This window comes from Silene latifolia, chromosome 3, assembly GCF_048544455.1.
Source record: "Silene latifolia isolate original U9 population chromosome 3, ASM4854445v1, whole genome shotgun sequence".
Lineage (NCBI taxonomy): Eukaryota > Viridiplantae > Streptophyta > Magnoliopsida > Caryophyllales > Caryophyllaceae > Silene > Silene latifolia.
This window is the reverse complement of record NC_133528.1, coordinates 84,741,931-84,760,709: the sequence shown is the minus strand read 5'-3', so window position 1 is coordinate 84,760,709 and position 18,779 is coordinate 84,741,931.

Here is an 18,779-nt window from a genome sequence, read left to right as displayed (position 1 = left end):
AATAGAGACGTCGAAGGAGGTTTTATTCACATAATTCTTCCGTCTTTCTTCGTCTTATTACACAAAACTCCCAAAATAAGCCTACAACTTGAATACTCTTGAAATTCGTCTAAAAGAATGGACAAATGAGTTCTCTAGTGTGGAGAAGTATGACATGGGTGCTTATAATTTTGGAGCACTTTTGAGCTTGAAATTGATCAAGGTAGTCAAACCGTTTCTCGACCCTTGTCTTGACTACTGGGACCCGAATCATCACGTATTTGCCTTCCCTGGAGGCGATATTTGCCCATTTCCCGAGGAGATTGCTGCGATTAGTGGTTGGGATCCGGAACATTTGCCTGCTATTCCCTCCACTTCTCAAGGGTATAAGAATAAGTTTAGAGACTTGCTCGGATTGGCCAGAGCTGATGTTGACCGTCTTGTGACTTCTAAAGGAGTGCGAATGTTGGATTTCATCGATCGCTTCATCAACAAGGCTGATCCTACTGTTTCTTATGTTGCGAGGCGAAGGGCATTCGGATTCTGCCTATTACATGTATATGTCCTTCAAGGGCATGTTGATGAGGACATGAGGGGCGACCCTCGTCTTTTGAGCCTGATTGAGCAAATGGAGCTGCGCAGGAGCCCAGCTTGTCTGTGTTTAGGAGAGATCCTATTGGGTTTGGATAACAGGAAAGCCAATCGCGACCTACCTTATTTGGGAAGTCCCATTATTTTGCAGGTAAAAGAATATTTTTTGTTCTTTTTGTTCTTTTTTTCGTTTTTTTTTTTGTTTTTTTTTGTTTTTTTTTAATACCCGCTTTTTGTAGGTTTGGCTTATGGAGCGTCTTCGATTGATCGAGCCCCCAGCTAATGTTCCTTCTTACCATGCTCGTTCGATTGCAATGAGGACCAGGCTTTACATGGTGGACTTCACTCGAGTGTGCAACTACTGGGAAAACAAGTTGAAAAGTGAAGATGGCCCTTTAATTAGATGGATCGTACCATGGTGGCACCTCAAATCTGTCACTGGAGTATCTTCCCTGGATCCTACCTGAGCTGTTCGCATTCCCGGTTTGGAGTTTATGATATGCATCTTCCCGGAGAGGTTGATGAGGCAGGTTGGATTGAAGCAGATGATCCCGAAGCTTGACGCTCTCCCGCAGACTGCCGTGGCGTTTACTACGGAGAGTCGAAGAGAGTGGGCCATCAAATGGGCTCAGAGGAACATTTGGTTCTTGAATTCTTCTGTCAGTGCTCTATGGGTGACAGATTCCTATATGCGGTGGAGGAAAGCTGCTACTTCGGAGGAACGCGAGAGACTGAGGAAGCGTGAACCTGTTGACTACAAGGTTCGCGAGGTGGAGAAGGAGAAGGAGAAGCATCTGACCGAGGGAGAGGAAGAAGCCGGGTTTCGAGTTGTTCATCCTTCGAAGAAACCGAAGACTTCTCCTGCCGTCGAGATGGTGGTTGGCAAGAATGGCAAAGCAAGACCACGAGAGAGACCATTGGTGATTAGGTCGGAAGTGGTGCAGAAGCGTCCGGCTCGAGGTCGTGATAAGAAGTACGATAAAAATGACAAAGGCAAAAGAAAAATGGAAGAGTAGCCTATGTCTTTTATTATTATTTATTATTATTATTATTGTAATAAGAAGGTGGGGTTTTTAGAATCCTAGCCTATTTATTTTTATTATGTAACGTATTATTATTATGAATGAAATAAAAGAGGTTGATTGGTTATGAAACCGTTGTGGTTTTCTTTTCGTTATTCTTGTCGAATTTCAAATGCATTTGCAAATGTCCTTCTATTTACCTTGAAAGCGATTAAGTGGGTTGTATCCCGTGAAGTATTGTCTACGTATTCATTAAAAAGTGAAATCAAACCCTTGCGCGTAGTTCGAGTAAATGTAAAAGAATAATTGTTCTAAGCAAGAGCTTGTAATGAACTTTAGAAAATAAGCATGTGCTTTATTTACTCCGAAAATGCAATTTAGTTTATTTGATGATATGAGAATGACAAATTGTCAAAATGCAAGAGCAAGATGACATTAGCTTGATTCAGCTTGGCCAGGGGCCGTTTATTTCGTGCCACAAGAGCGACACGTGAGGTTACGCGAGGCGCGTTTTTGCTTCTATTCTAGGCATAATAACGTTTTAATTGGTCAAGGTTTGTTGGGTTGGTAAATTCGTTCCCGTCTAGGTGTGTAATCCTAACCGCACCCCCTGGAAGTATGGACTTGCCTAGGAATGGCCCGACCCAATTGGGTTTGAATTTTCCTCGTGGATCGACAGGTAAAAGAGCCCTAATGGATTTGAGGACCAAATCTCCTTCTTTGATGTTCCTTGGCTTAACCCTTTTGTTGAAGGCTCGTTTGATACGCGCCTGATATGTCTGCATATTATGTAATGCATGTAACCTTCGTTCATCCAGGAGGATGAGCTCTTCATATCTGTCCCTCTTCCAATCGGCTTCGGGTATTTGACTTTCGAGTAAAATACGCAATGATGGTATTTCTAGGTCGACTGGTTGTACGGCCTCCAAGCCGTAGGTCAAATAGAAAGGAGTAGCCCCAGTGGGCGTCCTAACGGATGTACGGTATCCCCATAAAGCGAAGGGTATCTTGCTCGGCCAATCTCTATAGTTGTCAATCATTTTCTTGAGAATTGTGACAACGTTTTTGTTTGCTGCCTCTACCGCGCCATTGGTTTATGGTCTATATGGCGAGGAGTGGTGATGCTTGATTTTGTACTTGGCTAGCAATTGCTCAGTCTCAGCTTGGAAATGTGATCCATTGTCACTGATGATCTCATGTGGGCAACCATATCGACAGATGATATTGGTTTGTATGAACTTTGCCACTTTCTTGGTTGTAAGACTGGTGTAGGAAGCCGCTTCTACCCACTTGGTGAAGTAATCGATTGCTACTAGGATGAAACAGTGACCTCCCTTAAATTGGAGTGATCTTGCCGATGATGTCAATTCCCCAAGCAGAAAATGGCCAGGGAGATGTCATGGTGTAAAGCAATGAGGGAGGAACATGTTGTACATTCCCGAAGATCTGGCAATTATGGCAATGTCTCACATATTTGATGCAATCAGATTCCATCGTGGTCCAATAATATCCTAAACGTGTGATTTTCTTTGCCATCATGGGTCCACTCATGTGAGGGCCACATTCTCCATCATGGACTTCTTCCATCACTTTTCGTGCCTGTGAATGATCAAGACAACTTAGGATTACACCAACAGGTGTTCTTTTATATAGCTCTCCTTACATGAGGACGTATTGGGAAGCTAGTAAACGGATAACGCGTTGTCCCCTTTTGTCCATTTTTGGTGGATAGGTGCCGTTGAGTTTGAAGTTTAGGATTGCTTGGAACCAAGGCTCCTCCGTAATTTCCTCTTCATCGGTGATTTGGTGCACATAAGCTGGCTCTGATCGTCGTTCGATGCATAAAGGCATTTCTACCATACTATCCGGCATGTTAATCAAAGATGCGAGTTTTGCAAGAGCATCCGCGAATTGATTTTCTTCTCGAGGTAGATGTAAGTAGGTTACTTGATCGAGGAATTGGGCTACTTGGTCTATTCTGGCTTGATAAGGTGCCAGGCTTTCGCTTCGGATTTTCCAAGATCCCGTAACTTGATTGATGATTAAAGAGGAATCCCCATGTACTCGAAGATTCTTGATGTCTAAACTTACTGCCGCTTGCAATCCAATGAGACAGGCCGATTCTCAGCGTTATTTGTCACCTCGAAGTCGAGTTTGACAGAGATTGGTGTATGCTCGCCTTCAGGAGAAATGAGCAACACTCCTATTCCAAATCCTCTTAAGTTCGACGCTCCATCAAAATAGAGGTCCCATGAGTCTACATCTGTTTGGAGTATATCCTCATCCGGAAATGACCAAGTGTCTATCGTTTGTGTATCATTGATGGGATTCTCTGCGAAGAATTCGGTAACGGCGCGCCCCTTTATGACTTTCAAAGGTACATATTTAAGATCGAACTCAGAGAGCATCAAAGTCCATCTCGCTAGACGTCCATTGAGAACGGGTTTCTCGAAGAGGTATTTGACAGGATCCATTTTGGAGAATATTTTGACGGAGTAGCTAAGCATGTAGTGGCGTAGCTTCTTCGTTGCCCACACAAGAGCGAGGCATGTCTTCTCGAGTGGTGTGTATTTGCACTCGTACTCCAAGAACTTCTTACTATGGTAGTAGATGGCTCTTTCTTCTTTTCCTACGGTTTTAGCTAGCATGGCGCCCATGGCCGTTTCAGTTACCGTGAGATATAAACCAAGAGGTTGATCTCGTTGGGGTGGCATGAGCACTGGCGGTTTGGCTAGTATTTCCTTGATTCGGTCGAAAGCCTTCTGACAGTCGTCATCCCACATGTTGTGATCTATTTTCTTTAACTTCTTGAATATGGGTTCACAGATCATGGTGAGTTTCGATATGAATCGACTGATGTATTGTACCTTGCCTAGGAATCCCCTAACTTCTTTCTCTGTTTGAGGTTGCGGCATTTCGATTAAAGCTTTGATCTTTGAAGGGTCTATTTCTATACCTCGTTGGCCAACCACGTATCCCAGGAGTTTGCCAGATGTCACTCCGAATGCGCATTTCTGGGGATTGAGCCTCATGTGGTACTTCCGTAGCCTCGAGAAGAATTTGCGAAGGTTTGCAATATGTCCCTCTCTTTCCTTGGACTTGAAAATCATGTCATCTACGTATACCTAAACTTCTTTATGCATCATGTTATGTAAGAGCGTAGTTGCGGTGCGTTGATATATAGCTCCGGCGTTGATTAACCCAAATGGCATGACCGTGTAACAGTAGGTTCCCCATTGAGTGACGAAGGCGGTCTTATGCATGTCCTCTAAGGCCATCTTGATCTGGTTATATCCCGCGTATCCAACCATGAAGGATAGCAACGCGTGATCCGCTGTATTATCCACTAATATGTCGATATGTGGTAGAGGAAAGTCATCCTTAGGGCTTGCTTTGTTTAAGTCTCTAAAGTCAACATAAACACGGATTCTCCAATCCTTTTTTGGTACGGGTACTATGTTAGCTACCCAGTCTGAGTACTCAGAAACTTTGATGAACCCGGCTTTGAATTGTTTATCGACTTCTTCTTTGATCTTAAGAGCCCATTCTGTCCTCATTCTTCGAAGCTTCTGTTTCACGGGTTTGAACCCTGGTTTGATTGGGATTCTATGCTCTGCAATCTTCCTGTCGATCCCTGGCATATCTTTGTAGGACCAAGCAAAAACATCTTTGAACTCGTGTAGGAGGTCTATGAAATTGGCCCTTTCGGTGGGGCTCAGGGTTGTCCATATCCTAAGTTCTTGGGGTTCTAGTTCAGTTCCTACGTTGATGGGTTCAGTATCTTCTATCACTGGTCCCCCTTTCCCCTCTTGTAGTATTTCTTTGGCTATGTAGGGAGGTATCTCGATTGAGTCAGGGTCTGGGTCATCCTCATCATCATCGTAAACAGAATTGCATTCAAGATAACACGAAGAGTAAGCAGAACCTGATTTATTCATATTAAGATTTGAGAAAAGTTGAAATAAAGAAGCCATCTGATCTGTGGTCAGTGGCGGTAAAGGGACAGTGGTTGGGACATTTCCCGAACTACTGTTGCTATTCGATACTAGGCTAGGAGAGACGAGGGGAGTGGGAATGACGACAGGAGGAGACTCTCTAGGAACTTCTCTAGACTCCGACTCTGACTCCGACTCTGACTCTGACTCGAATTCATCGTCTTCTCGCTCTCCTTTGAACATCTCTCTTTCTCCAGTAGTGAGCTTGAAGAGTCTTCCTTGATTGTTTGTCCACTTGATCGATTTTCTCCATCCTTTCTGCTGATTGGTGTTGATTTCTGTGATTAACGCGGTAAGGTTGAAGTGATCATCTTGAAGTATCATAGTAATGATCTCTGTTAGAAATCTATATCTCATTATACTCAACATATTCATATATGTTTTAATTAATTTAGTCATAAAATTAATTAGGATCTTATGCATGCAAACATAAGTAAAAACAAAGAAGAAATCATCATTCTTACATTGGAAGTTTCGGATTATTGGGCACAAGTGAGTTCTCCTACTCACTTGTTCTTGAGCTCTCCTAATATGGATGAACAAAGGATTCAAGTATAGAATCCCTCCCAAGGAATAATACCCAAGATAACCTCTTAATAAAATTAATATTATTAATACTAGAACAATATTAATTTAAATTAAATAAAATTGACCCAAAATATTAATTTGGTCTCTTAATTTTCGGTTAAGAGAAGGGAGAAGGAGGAAGAATTTTATCTCTCTAAAACTCTATATTTTTTTATGATGAATGAATGAATAATACACTAGTATTCAAGTAGTGTATAAGGTAAATTATAGAGAAAAACCCATGGTTTTCTCTATGATAAAACCGGGTAGGGGGAGGGGTGGTGATGGCCAATGCATGAGCAAGGTGTTCTTCACAAGAGCAAGTAGGTTTGCATGGCTAGGTTTAGGTAAAATGATTATGTTTTCCACTTAATTAATCAACACAATATTTATCCTAAATCACCCCACTATTTCGGTCCAAATGGGATAAAATGGATTCCATTTTATCTTTGTCAATTTGTCAATTTGTCACATGTTATAAGACATGTAAAATTGTCATATATTTTTAACATATCAAAAATCAACGTATTAATAAAATACGTCATGTACAAAATCGACTTAGCAATTCACAATTACTTGTACCAAAACACTTTACCAATCATAAATTACAACATCTTGTATTTATAATAATCAATTCATTCTGTTTCAATTGTTTCCGTAAACAATAATTTCATCTAAGTAATAAAACAATTCGATTACTTAGACCGTATCTTATTTAATCAAATTATAACGAGATACGTAAATATTACTTCCAAAATCGTCCGTCAATTTTAAGTAATCTAATTAACCCGTATCATCATACGATCAATTAAATAATCAATTAAGAGTGTTACCCTTTAGGTATGACCTAAGGGGATCAACTGATCACCACCGTCGCACGACAGTAATGTCAAACTCTAGTCATCCAATCATTACCGATATGTGTGGACCAGTTGACAGTAAAATATTACTTCCCATATGTATTCTTTAAAAAGAGATTTAAACATGTGATCATCATGATCGACAGTTGTGATCGCATTATTGTCGGAGGACACATATTCCAACAATCTCCCACTTGTCCTCGACAAGTGTGCGTCACCAATTCTCTTGTCCTATTACTATCTCCCACTCAATGCAAGGTGTCTTTCAGGTCGTACTTGCTAGTGATCATATCGAGAGTGGTTTCCTCGATCTGGAGAATAACTGATTGACCGGAATTATCCACTCTGGATGACTTCCGAGCGTGGCCACGCATTTCCAGTTCATTACTCCTCGAGTGGCCCTGAGATATTGTTATAACCCTGACAAGGGGTGGACAATTCCTATCGCACTTATTCCCTTCGACTAGCCACAACCATCATAACCCAAAATATGCCCATTTGACCCCATTTACGAAGGTCGTAGTAACACAAATCAAAGTTAATCTGAAACTGTGCCATCTTAGGCGAACAGTCTTTAGTCAAAAGAATCGACTCATTAGAATACTATAGTAGCTCTCGCCACGACCAGGCTATATAAATTTGCCAGAACTCTATAAGCGGTCATAAGGCCCGACAAGGTGTTCCCAACAGTCTGCCTATGTGATCGACTAGTCATCTCACATGACTTCATGACACTTGAACTTGCCATCAATCGCATCACACTCTAGTCACTTCGAGACGTCACCTCATGCAAGTAACTATAGGCGAATACAATGATAATCCGTGTTCACTTTAATGGGGTTCAATTGTCTCTACAACTCGTTTGGATGTAACAAAGTATAAGGTGAGTTAATAATAATAACTCAAACGACGAATGTCGACATCACATTCGGGTAGTCAATACCATATTACAACCTTGTGATGTATATCGTAAGTGTGTAAACACTAGTCGATTGCAATAGAAGTTTAATATACCATGTGTCCATGTGTTCAAACTTCTTTATATTGCATTCTCCTTTATATTCATGTTATCTCTCATAGCATGAACCTTACCAAGTACACATATAGGTTCCCAACCTCGGTTTGGGTTCTTTATCTTGAAAGAACTTCCCTATCGATTATCACATAACCAATGAATTTGAGGTGGATGATATAACTTGCACTGGTCAAGTGTTCTACCAACTCACAATGCACTAGGTATACGTTTTGCAGGGTCTTGCAACAATTGTCAAGATGATTAGCCTAGTACTTCTCATAAGTCCTAGCATATTAGAAAATATTAGTTTTGAGTAACTTCTTACTTTAACTAAGTATCTTTCCAAGCTCCTTATTTCTCCTTTTAGCTTGAACAGCTCAGAATTTTCATAAATCCTTACGTGTGATCGAACTTTAACATGTGCAACCTCTTGTCACATAACAGAGTGTTCTGTTCATCACTGGAATCGCTCATTAGTTCTCCTCGAGAATTCATGATGATTTTTCTATGGCTTGCCAATGAATCATCACACTCTTATGTAAATGATCCATTATTGGACATATGTATGATTATTCTAATGGTGGAAACATTAGTAACTAATAATCATGTGATCAACCATTCTTAGGTTCAATGAACGACCATGACTGCTAATGGCAATTCCATTTTCATTGACATGAATAACCTACGTTTCTCGTTGATATGATGTGTATATCTCAATACCTATCCAACATCTCATGATGTGATTGCATTCATCATAGTCCATTTTCATCCAGAATTGAAAACTCAAGTACTTCTTTGTGAAAGAAGGTATTAGCTCGTCATTCTCAATGAGTAATGAGTTATAAATTTTTACAAGATGATTGCTCCCACTAAATTCCATGTCTTCACATGATAATTTCCAACTCCCACTTAATACCTCATGTTTCGCAATTGACTACTCAATTGAAACATTTCAAGAATTGAAATATATTTTGCTTTGCCAAGTTATTAAGATAAAACCATATATGTACCCATCATATCCTTTCAAAATACCTATTTTGAAAAGGTTTCACTCTTAAACTTATGGAAAGAGATTTTAATCTCTAACTCATTCATTTTATAACGATGAGTAGCAATGTCATTATTTAAATGTGAATTTCATTTAATATACGTCCTTCTCAAAATACCCTTTTCTGGAAGGAGGTTTAACCATTTCATCTTCATAATGAGGTTAAGTAATGACACTAGCGTGGTTAACACTTAACTTAGCTCTTGTGGATATCGGCATATCATTCTTTGCAATTTTTAGTCATAAATCTTATTTATTTTCGAGGATGCAACTTTGTTTCATTTAGGCTCTTAAGTAAATCTCAATATTTAAACTATTGGTCAAAAGTCGCTCATAAACAAACCAAATCTCTTGTTAAGACTTTACATTAGTCATTCTTCTTCCAAAACTTTCTTTTGGTCTCCTCGTGTAGTTATCTTGAGAACATATTCTTTTGATTACTTCACTTGGTCTCTTTTGTCGTGTAGATCTCATCTATACGAGACCATAGATCTCATCTATTCGTGTACACTATCTATATAGGTTTACAAATCATTCTTTCTTGCGTAGATCTCATATACACAAGTTCACAAATTTGCTTTATGTTCTTTGTGTCTCCATTTTTCTCCCACTCTATCTTTAGAATAAATACACTAGAGATTCAAAGATAGCTTATGAGACACAAATGATGATTTTTGAAGTATAGGGAGGACTATCTCATAGGGTGACTAATTGTTTTAGATTTGATAAGTGTACTTGGTGATTGACATTCCTTTAAGAGAGTTCATCAACTCAATCACTTTATAATTGATCATACACAAGCCTTAAACTTGTGGACATATAATGAAATCCATCATTATAGTTGTCTATTAGATCACTTTAAGTGGATGATCATATGTTTCTATAAGCAAGCATATAAAGACGAATTTTTAGAACAAGGAAAATACGATAGGCGATTTTGAGGCGATTTTGAAGACGACTGTTTGGGCTAAAAATAGCACAATAAGGAGGGCCCATTTGATAAAATAAAGATTATGAAAGAAGTGATGAGAAGGAAAGGAGCCTGCGGTCAGGAAAAGGGGAGACGGGCTTGAGAAGCGTCAAGAGCCCGTCATAGAAGATGCCCGTGTTAAGGAAAGGAGTGTCAGGGAGAAGTTAGGGAGAAGTTAGGGAGAAGTTAGGGAGAAGTTAGGGAGATCGGGGAGAATTGGCAAAAGAGTCCGGGTTTGGAAAGAAGTCCTTATGGAAATAATATTCCCTTTCCATATTTGAGGTAGGACATATCTAGGGTTCTTACCCTATAAATAGCCAAGGAAGCAAATCAAGAAGTCATTCAACATTATCCTCAAGACAACCGCACTTACATGTCTGCATAAAAGCCACGGCTCATTATTCACAAATATACGCCCATCCGAGATCTTGCAAGCCTGACGCCTAGGGCCAGCGAGATTAGCATAAACGTTACCGTTGTAATCATCCTCCTATTCATATAGTGCAATACTTGGCAGGGTACCGTCCCTCCCGCGGTTGTTCCCACATTGGGTTTTCCGCGTCACCAAAATCTTACGTGTTAATTTACATTACGCACTTTACTTACTTAACAACGCACGAACAAACATACATCCAACCAACGAATATAGACTACATTGACCCTAATTAATCGATTTGGGTAAAATTACCTAAACAGTTTGGCGCCCACCGTGGGGCATTATGGTCGTCAATCGTTGATATCCTAGATATACAATGGAAAAGCAATCATCTGAAGCCATGTCAGGGAGCAGGCATCCATCGCCACCACCACCATCTACTCAAAATCCAACATCAATAGTGGCCACGCAGGCTCCCGGACATACTTCCAGAGTCATACCAACAACAAAAGCTACTTTACCTCCTAAGACCCTCGTTGTCTCGGCGCGCATCCGAGATCGACAAAGGAACATCAAGCTCAGGCGTCACTCCGCCACCCAGTCCCACGCAGATCCTGCTCGCCGGCGTGGAAAATCTTCAGAAAGCTATGGAAAACATGAGAGAAGACCAAAGGAGAGCAGATGCAGAGGTGAGAAGGAGAGACAGAGAGCTCTGGGTACAAATTGGTCTCCTAAAGCAAGAAATCAACACTCCAAAATGAACAGACGGTGAAGGGAGATCTCCTTGGTAGATCGATGCAAGGAGCATCGAAGACGTGCATACCAAATTTGAAATAATTACAAGATTGGATTTAGCTACGATACCGTCAGATGGAAGAATAAACCCACGAGGGTTAGGATACCTCACACCAGATAGTTGGCAGCCAGCTAGCTGCGTAGGGATACAAACAGGTGGCCTCCCCGTCGCGAGCTGCAAAGAATCGATCGACACACCGTAGCAGATCCGGGTCAAACCAAGTAAGTGAACCGGCGAGGGGACAATCGTTACCACAACCCCCCCGGCCGCGGAACTTATCGAACCTTCCGAACCGGGTCGGGAGGAGATATGCGAGACAAATGACAAAGGCGTACCCATTCACCAATATAACTAACCAAAGAGATTTGGAGCTAAAGGAGATGCTGAGCAGGGTTCCAGGGCTACCACCCCCACTCGAGAAAGCAGCTCTAGATAGTTATGCCGACTCACCATTCGTGGACACCATATCCATCACAGCCATGCCAAAGGGATTCACAAATCCAAATATGCCTCTCTTCGACGGCACAGCTGATCCCTTTGATCACGTTAGCCAATATAAGCAGAAAATGATGACGGTAACAGCTATAGGGCAAGTCAAGGAGGCTTGCATGTGCAAAGGATTCGGGTCCACCTTAACGGGACCAACACTTCGATGGTTCGTGAGCCTGCCCAACAGGTCGATATCTACATTTGCTGAATTGGTGAACGCATTTACTCAACAGTTCGCAAGCAGCAGGAAGCCACAGAAGCACGCATGAGACTTATACAGAATCGTCCAGGGGGCAGGAGAGAGCATTGGAGAATACAATACGAGATTTAACAATGAGAAGGTAGCAGTACGAGAGTGTGATGTCTCAACGGTAGTAGAAGCCTTCAGAAGAGGCCTTCACCACGACTCCGACCTATACAAGCAGCTGACTATGCATCCCTGCCATAGTTTCAAGCAAGATAAAAAAGGCATTTGCCGTGATCGGCCGGAGGAAGATATTCTAGCCGAGCCGCTTACGAGCACACCCAAAAGATTTCTAGTACTTCAGCGTGGAGAAATCGGGAAAAAGCAAACCACCAAAGAAGAAGGACGAAAGATACGGACCATATGGGAGGGGAGTCAACGAGAATCGAGGAAAACCGGCTACTCCCCACCCCTGCAGAATATGGATTCACTACGGTGTCGGAGGAATCTTGAAGGCACTAAGGAGATGGAAGATGGAGTCGGTGGCCCAACCCACCGAGGAGAGCAAGCCTGGAGAAAGGATAGCAAGAAGAAGTGTGAATTTCACCGTGATATTGGGCACAACACTGAGGATTGCAACACATTAAGAAGAGAGATCAAGCGCCTGTACGAACAAGGAAAGCCGAGCCACCTATTACCACGTGGGGCAAGCAAACAGGATAAGGTAGGTTCCGCCAAACCAGCAGACCCACCCACATGCACCAAAATTATAAACGTGATAACAAAGGCGGCTCGGACTTAAGCGGATTGACATATTCAGCAGCCCAAGAGACACACTACAGAGACCAAAGGAGATAGGCCACCAATTCGTGCGACTTTCTCACGATGACCTACCAAATGGTCGGCTTTGATGAAGGAGATGCATACGATGAGCGAGAGCATCATGACGCACTAATTATCACCTTATCAATGGCCAATTGCACAGTTAGAAAGGTCTTGGTAGATACAGAAGCTCGGTCAACTTAATCATGCTTTGAAAACTATAGAGAACATGGGATTCAAAGTGAGAAGGATTTGCGGAAGAAGTCTATTCCGCTAGTAGGCTTCAAAGGGAGAAATGCCACTCACTAGGTGAGATAGTCATCCCAACCTATGTGGGGGGAGTCAACAAGCAAGTCAAGTACCTGGTTATAGATGGCCCTTCTACTTATAATGTCATCTTAGGAAGACCATGGTTGCACCAAATGAAGGCAGTCCCCTCAACATACCACCAAGCATAAAATTCCCCACCCCGTGGGGAGTAAAACGATAAGAGAAGATCGGGGAGGAAGCTAGAGGTCGCTATAAGAAGGCACTCAAGTGCACCGCCACCCCCGCATAGCAATTAAGGTATGACCTATCCAGACGAATACGTAGAACCCCCTGCAAAGAATCGGATCGATCAACTGACAGTCCGCACCCGGAAAGAACCGTGCTCATTGGAGCAGGATGTACAGGAAGCTTACGACAGCAGCTAGTCAAGTTCTTGCAAGATAACATGGATTGCTTTGCATGGTCACACGATGATATGGTAGGAATAGATCCATCCATCATAACACACAAGCTTAGCGTGGACCCAAAGTGTAAACCCATCCAAAGAGAAGGAGAAAGTTTGCGCAGAGAGAAATAAGGTAATCAACCAGGAAGTAGACAGACTGCTCACAAGGCAAAAGAAAGAAGATAAGAGAAGTGAAATACCCATAATGGTTGTCTAATGTAGTAGTGGTGCCCAAGAAGAATGGAAAGTGGAGAGTATGCGTGGACTTCACCGATCTCAACAAAGCATGCCCTAAAGATCCATTCCCGCTGCCTCATATTGATACAATGGTGGACGCAACAGCTGGACACGAGATGTTAACATTCCTAGACGCATGGAGTGGATACAATCAGATCAAGATGGATCCTGCAGATCAAGAGAAGACAGCATTTATGTCTGAAAGAGGAATATATTGCTATAACGTCATGCCGTTCGGCCTGAAGAATGCACGAGCTCCACATACCAAAGGTCAAGTTAACCGCATGTTCAAAGAGAAAATAGGAAGAACCATGGAAGTGTACATTGATGACATGGTGGTGAAGTCGAAAAGCCAAAGATCATATGCGACATCCGGCGAAACATTCAAAGACACCCTCGGGAATACAAGATGAAGCTAAACCCATCTAAGTTCACCTTCGGAGTATCTTCTGGCAAGTTCTTAGGCTATATTGTAACTCAAAGAGGAATAGAAGCCAGCATCGAGCAGATCAAAGCCGTCTTACAGCTGGAATCACCCGAGAAGCCTAAAGATGTTCAAAGGCTAGCTGGGAAGGTAGTAGCCCTGAACAGGTTCATTTCAAGATCTTCAGACAAATGCGAGGCTATTTTACGACGTACTAAGGAAAAGTCGAAGTTTGAATGGACCCCCGAGCACGAACAAGCCTTCGAGAGTCAAGCATTATCTTAGCGACCCGCCATCGCTATCAAAGCCGAGCCAGGAGAACCATTATTCCTATACCTAGCCGTCACAGATAGCAGTGAGTCCGTCCCGGTCGAGAGCAAGAAAAGGAGCGAGAAGCCGATACTACGTGAGCAAGTCTCTGCTGCACGGCAGAGACCAGTACACATCCTTGAAAAGTTAGTACTAGCATTGGTAGTAGCATCTCGCAAACTGCGTCCCTATTTTGAGTCACACATCATACATGTTGTGACAAACTACCCGCTAAAAGCTATCATGAGGAAGCCTGAACTATCAGGAAGAATGTCTAAATGGTCTATACACCTCAGTGGATACGACATCCAATACGACCCTAGGACAACAATCAAATCACAAGCACTAGCCGACTTTGTGTCAGACTTCAGTCCAGCCATCCAGAATCTGGTAGATACAGAAATCCTCACTTTAGAAGGAAGCAAGCGCACGGACGTCCTGCGGATGCATATCGACGAGCCTCCAACCAAAGGGGGCGGTGTAGGATTAATCCTGCGATCACCACAGGGAGACCTGATAGCACAAGCTGTAAGATGCGAATTCAAAGCAACCAACAATGAAACAGAATACGAGGCCTTGATACTGGGAATGAAGCTAGCTCTGGAATCAGGGGTCAGACACCTGCTCATATCCAGTGACTATATGTTAATAGTTAACCACGTGAATGATAAGTTTATAGCCAGAGATTCGAAGATGATTGCATACCTGAAAGTAGCAAAGGAATTAAAACAAAAATTCGAAACTTGCAAGCTTAAACAGTCCCCGAGATCGAACGTGGAGGCGACGCCCTAGCAACCCCGAGGGCAACATTCAAACCAACAGAGCTATCCAAAGATACCAATAACACATATCTTTGGAGCCTTCTATCCGTAAGCGCGACGAAATAGACAGGGGTGAACTGGAAGATCCGCAAAGCGAAAAGGACATCCAAGCAGTTACAGGGGAAGGTGAGAGCTTTTAGAATAAAGGCTTCCAGATTCATACTCATTGATGATATATTATTCAGAAAATCGCTAGCAGGTCCCTACCTACGGTGCCTGGACAAGGAGGAAGCACAGACTGTGGTGCATGCTCTCCACAGTGGCGAATGTGGAAACCATGCAGGGGGCAGGAGTCTGGCAAACAAAGCCCTCAGACAGGGATACTATTGGCCTACAATGAAGGCAGATGCAGCAGAGTACGCACGAAAATATGACGCCTGCCAGCGCTCAGCACCAATGATTCATCAACCAGCAGAACCTCTGCACCCTATTATTTCTCCCTAGCCATTCATGGCATGGGGCATGGACATAGTAGGCCCTCTACCAAGGGCCACATGAAACAGAACCTGGATGCTAGCAATGACAGATTACTTCTCCAAGTGGATAGAGGCAGAAGCATTCACGGAAGTAAAGGACAAACAGGTCATCTCATTCATAAAACGAAACATCGTCTGCAGATTTGGTATCCCATCAGAAATCATATGTGACAATGGCTCACAATTCATCTCAAACGATACCGAAGGATACTGTGCCAGGTGGAACATCACCTTAAAAAAGTCAACACCTAGGACTCCAAAGTCCAATGGGCAAGTCAATCCAAAGAATAAAATCATTATGGACAATCTAAGAAGGAGGCTACAGGAGTTAGGAGGAAAGTGGGCGGATGAATTGCCACTAGTGTTATGGTCGAGACGAACGACACCAAAGATAGCAACAGTCAAACACCCTTCACTGGTGTTTGGCGCAGAAGGCGATCATTCCATCGAAGTTCTAGTTCCCACTCACGGTATGAAAATATGACGAGGAACTGAACAATGCGAGATGACCGAAGCCCGGAAACAATTGACGAGCCGCGAGCGAGCGCAAAAAAATCCGTCCGTCGCCTACAAACAGTCTGTGGCCAGGAGTTACAACAAGAATGTAAAGGCAGGCTCCTGGAGGTAGGAGACCTGGTTCTCCGAGAGGTGTTCCAGAACACCAAGAATCGAAAAGCAGGCAAATTCGCCTACAAATGGGAAGGACCATACCAGGTAGAAGGAGTTGTTGGCCATGGTGCATACAGACTGATGACTATGGACGGTCAAATCATACAACGCCCATGGAACATACTTCACCTGAAGATATATTACTTTTGATAATAAGTAGACTCTAACTTTCAGAATAATGTACTATGAGAAGCCAAATCATTTTTAAAGATAAAATAAAAATCCGGTAGTAGGGATACTGCCAGTTTCACTCTTATTTCTGGTGTCTTTAGTTGTTTTAAAACTTTAAACTACTATTGGATGGTGTGGTCCGGCGCGTCCCGGGACCACAATTGCTCCAGTACCCCATGAGATGGCGACATGTACTTCACATCATTCTAATAGATTTTCTTATTTTTAGGCTTCTCTAAGTACATCACTTTGAATTCTCGGTATCTATGGTACTTTGAAAGGATGTCTAGCAGATCACAACAGCGCCAACGCGGGGTGACAAGGCACATGGCACTCCAACATGCCTAACCTATTTTCTCCACAAGGAGCACCCTCACCAAAGTGATCGTGGAACATACGAAAGGGAGCCTGGTTGATGGTGAATACGCTTATCCAGCTACCCCGATACCACCCCCGGACGTAGCTCGCACTAATCGCACTTAATCGGGCCCCCAAAGATGCATGCAAAAACGAACATGGAACGTAGGGATATCTCGTGCTACGAGAATCCCGCAGGCGTCTCCATTTGGTCCTAGAATGACGATAAACTTGCCTCAATGACGCCACCGCCTGCGGGCATAAAACGAGACGAACACACATTGCGTCATGAACAAGGTTAAGTAGTCCACAAACTCGCGATACGCCTAAATCACCAATGGCCGACACGGCAGCTAGCTTGTCCGGATCGGTCTTTTTTCAGTGACCAGTGGGTCTAAATCACCCCGAGTTGACACGGTCACTCCTCCTTACATTGCGGCATACGCCTAAATCAGCCATCAGGCTGACACGGCAGCTAGCTGAGTCAGAACGTTAGCCTTTTCAGGGTGACAGGACTCGCCTAAATCAGTCAAGCAGACTGACACGGCACAAACTTCCTAAAACAGGGAGAATAAACAAACAAGCACACGATATGTAAAAACCTTGCCAAACTATGACAAGGGGCATTCAAAATATGGCCAAAATACGGCCCCAAGTTTAACCACCACCCTGGCGGAGCAAACACAAGAACAAGTTTAAAACTTACAAAGTCTGCCACCTCTGGGCCAGACTACCAAAAAAGTTCATCAAAAAATTAAACTTAATTATCGGTCACATTAATGACCTCCACCTCTGGCACCTCCTCTGCCTGCTGACCACTCATTTCGTGTCTTCGCTTCAGCACTGAGCATCCTCGGCCGCCATAGCTCCCCGAGCTCCGTCAAGAAGATCCAGAACATTCCACCTCACCCCCGCTGCTGCTCACCAACGCAGAGAGTTCACCTCACCAATCTCGGGCATCAAAGATACTCGTTAGGTTGAGCGGGGTAGAGCATCTCCACCGCTTCTCCTCTTCCTCTATGGCCTGGGTGGGAGCCTCCTCGAGTGCAGCACGTATCCCACTGATCTTTCCCCGCCAGGTGGCATATGCAACAACGTTGGTGGCCGGGAGACCACTCGGTGATCTTCTCCTCGATCGCTTCGAGAGTCGAAACGTGCTACACACCGCCCGGGTTCGAGCCACTGATCGCCCCCTCCTTCAACTTCTTCTTGGTGATAGCAAGCTCGGTCTTGACTCCACCACACGCTCCTTCGATCAACCCGGCCGGCGTGCGCATCCGCAATCTCCTTCGACTCCCGGTTCTTGGCGCCGGTAGCACGGCCGGTGGTCCGCACTATGTTGATCATCTTCCTGTTGTAGAGTGCGATCAAGAGTCCGGGGCATAAATAATCAGAAGTCAGCAGAAGAGTTGAGGATCAGAATTTAAGCAAGAAACAGACAGACAGGTAGAAAGTGAAGAATAATTACCATGAAGGCGTTGTGCACGTCATTTTCAGCCATCTCCTCCGGGGAGAACTCCGAAAATGTTTCCTCAACAGGAGGAAAGAGCAGCTGATCAATTTCCGGCCAGTAGGGCACCTTGTCCACATTCCCAAAGCCTTCTGGAAAATGAGCAATGATGCCTCCACTAGACGAAGCACGAGGACTGGCAGGAGGAGTAGGCGGATGGCGAGATAACGGACTGACTTCCAAGGGCTCACGTGCGACAGAACTAGAAACTGTAGGAGGAGTCTGAAAAGCGGCAGCAGGAGCACTCCTCTTGGAGGCAGAGGCCACGTCAGGGCTGGCAGAGGGTCTCTTTCTTTTAGCACTTTGGAGGATGAGTTCCAATGGATCAACCTTTGAACCTCGCAAGCATACACAGTCTCGGGCATTTACGAAATAC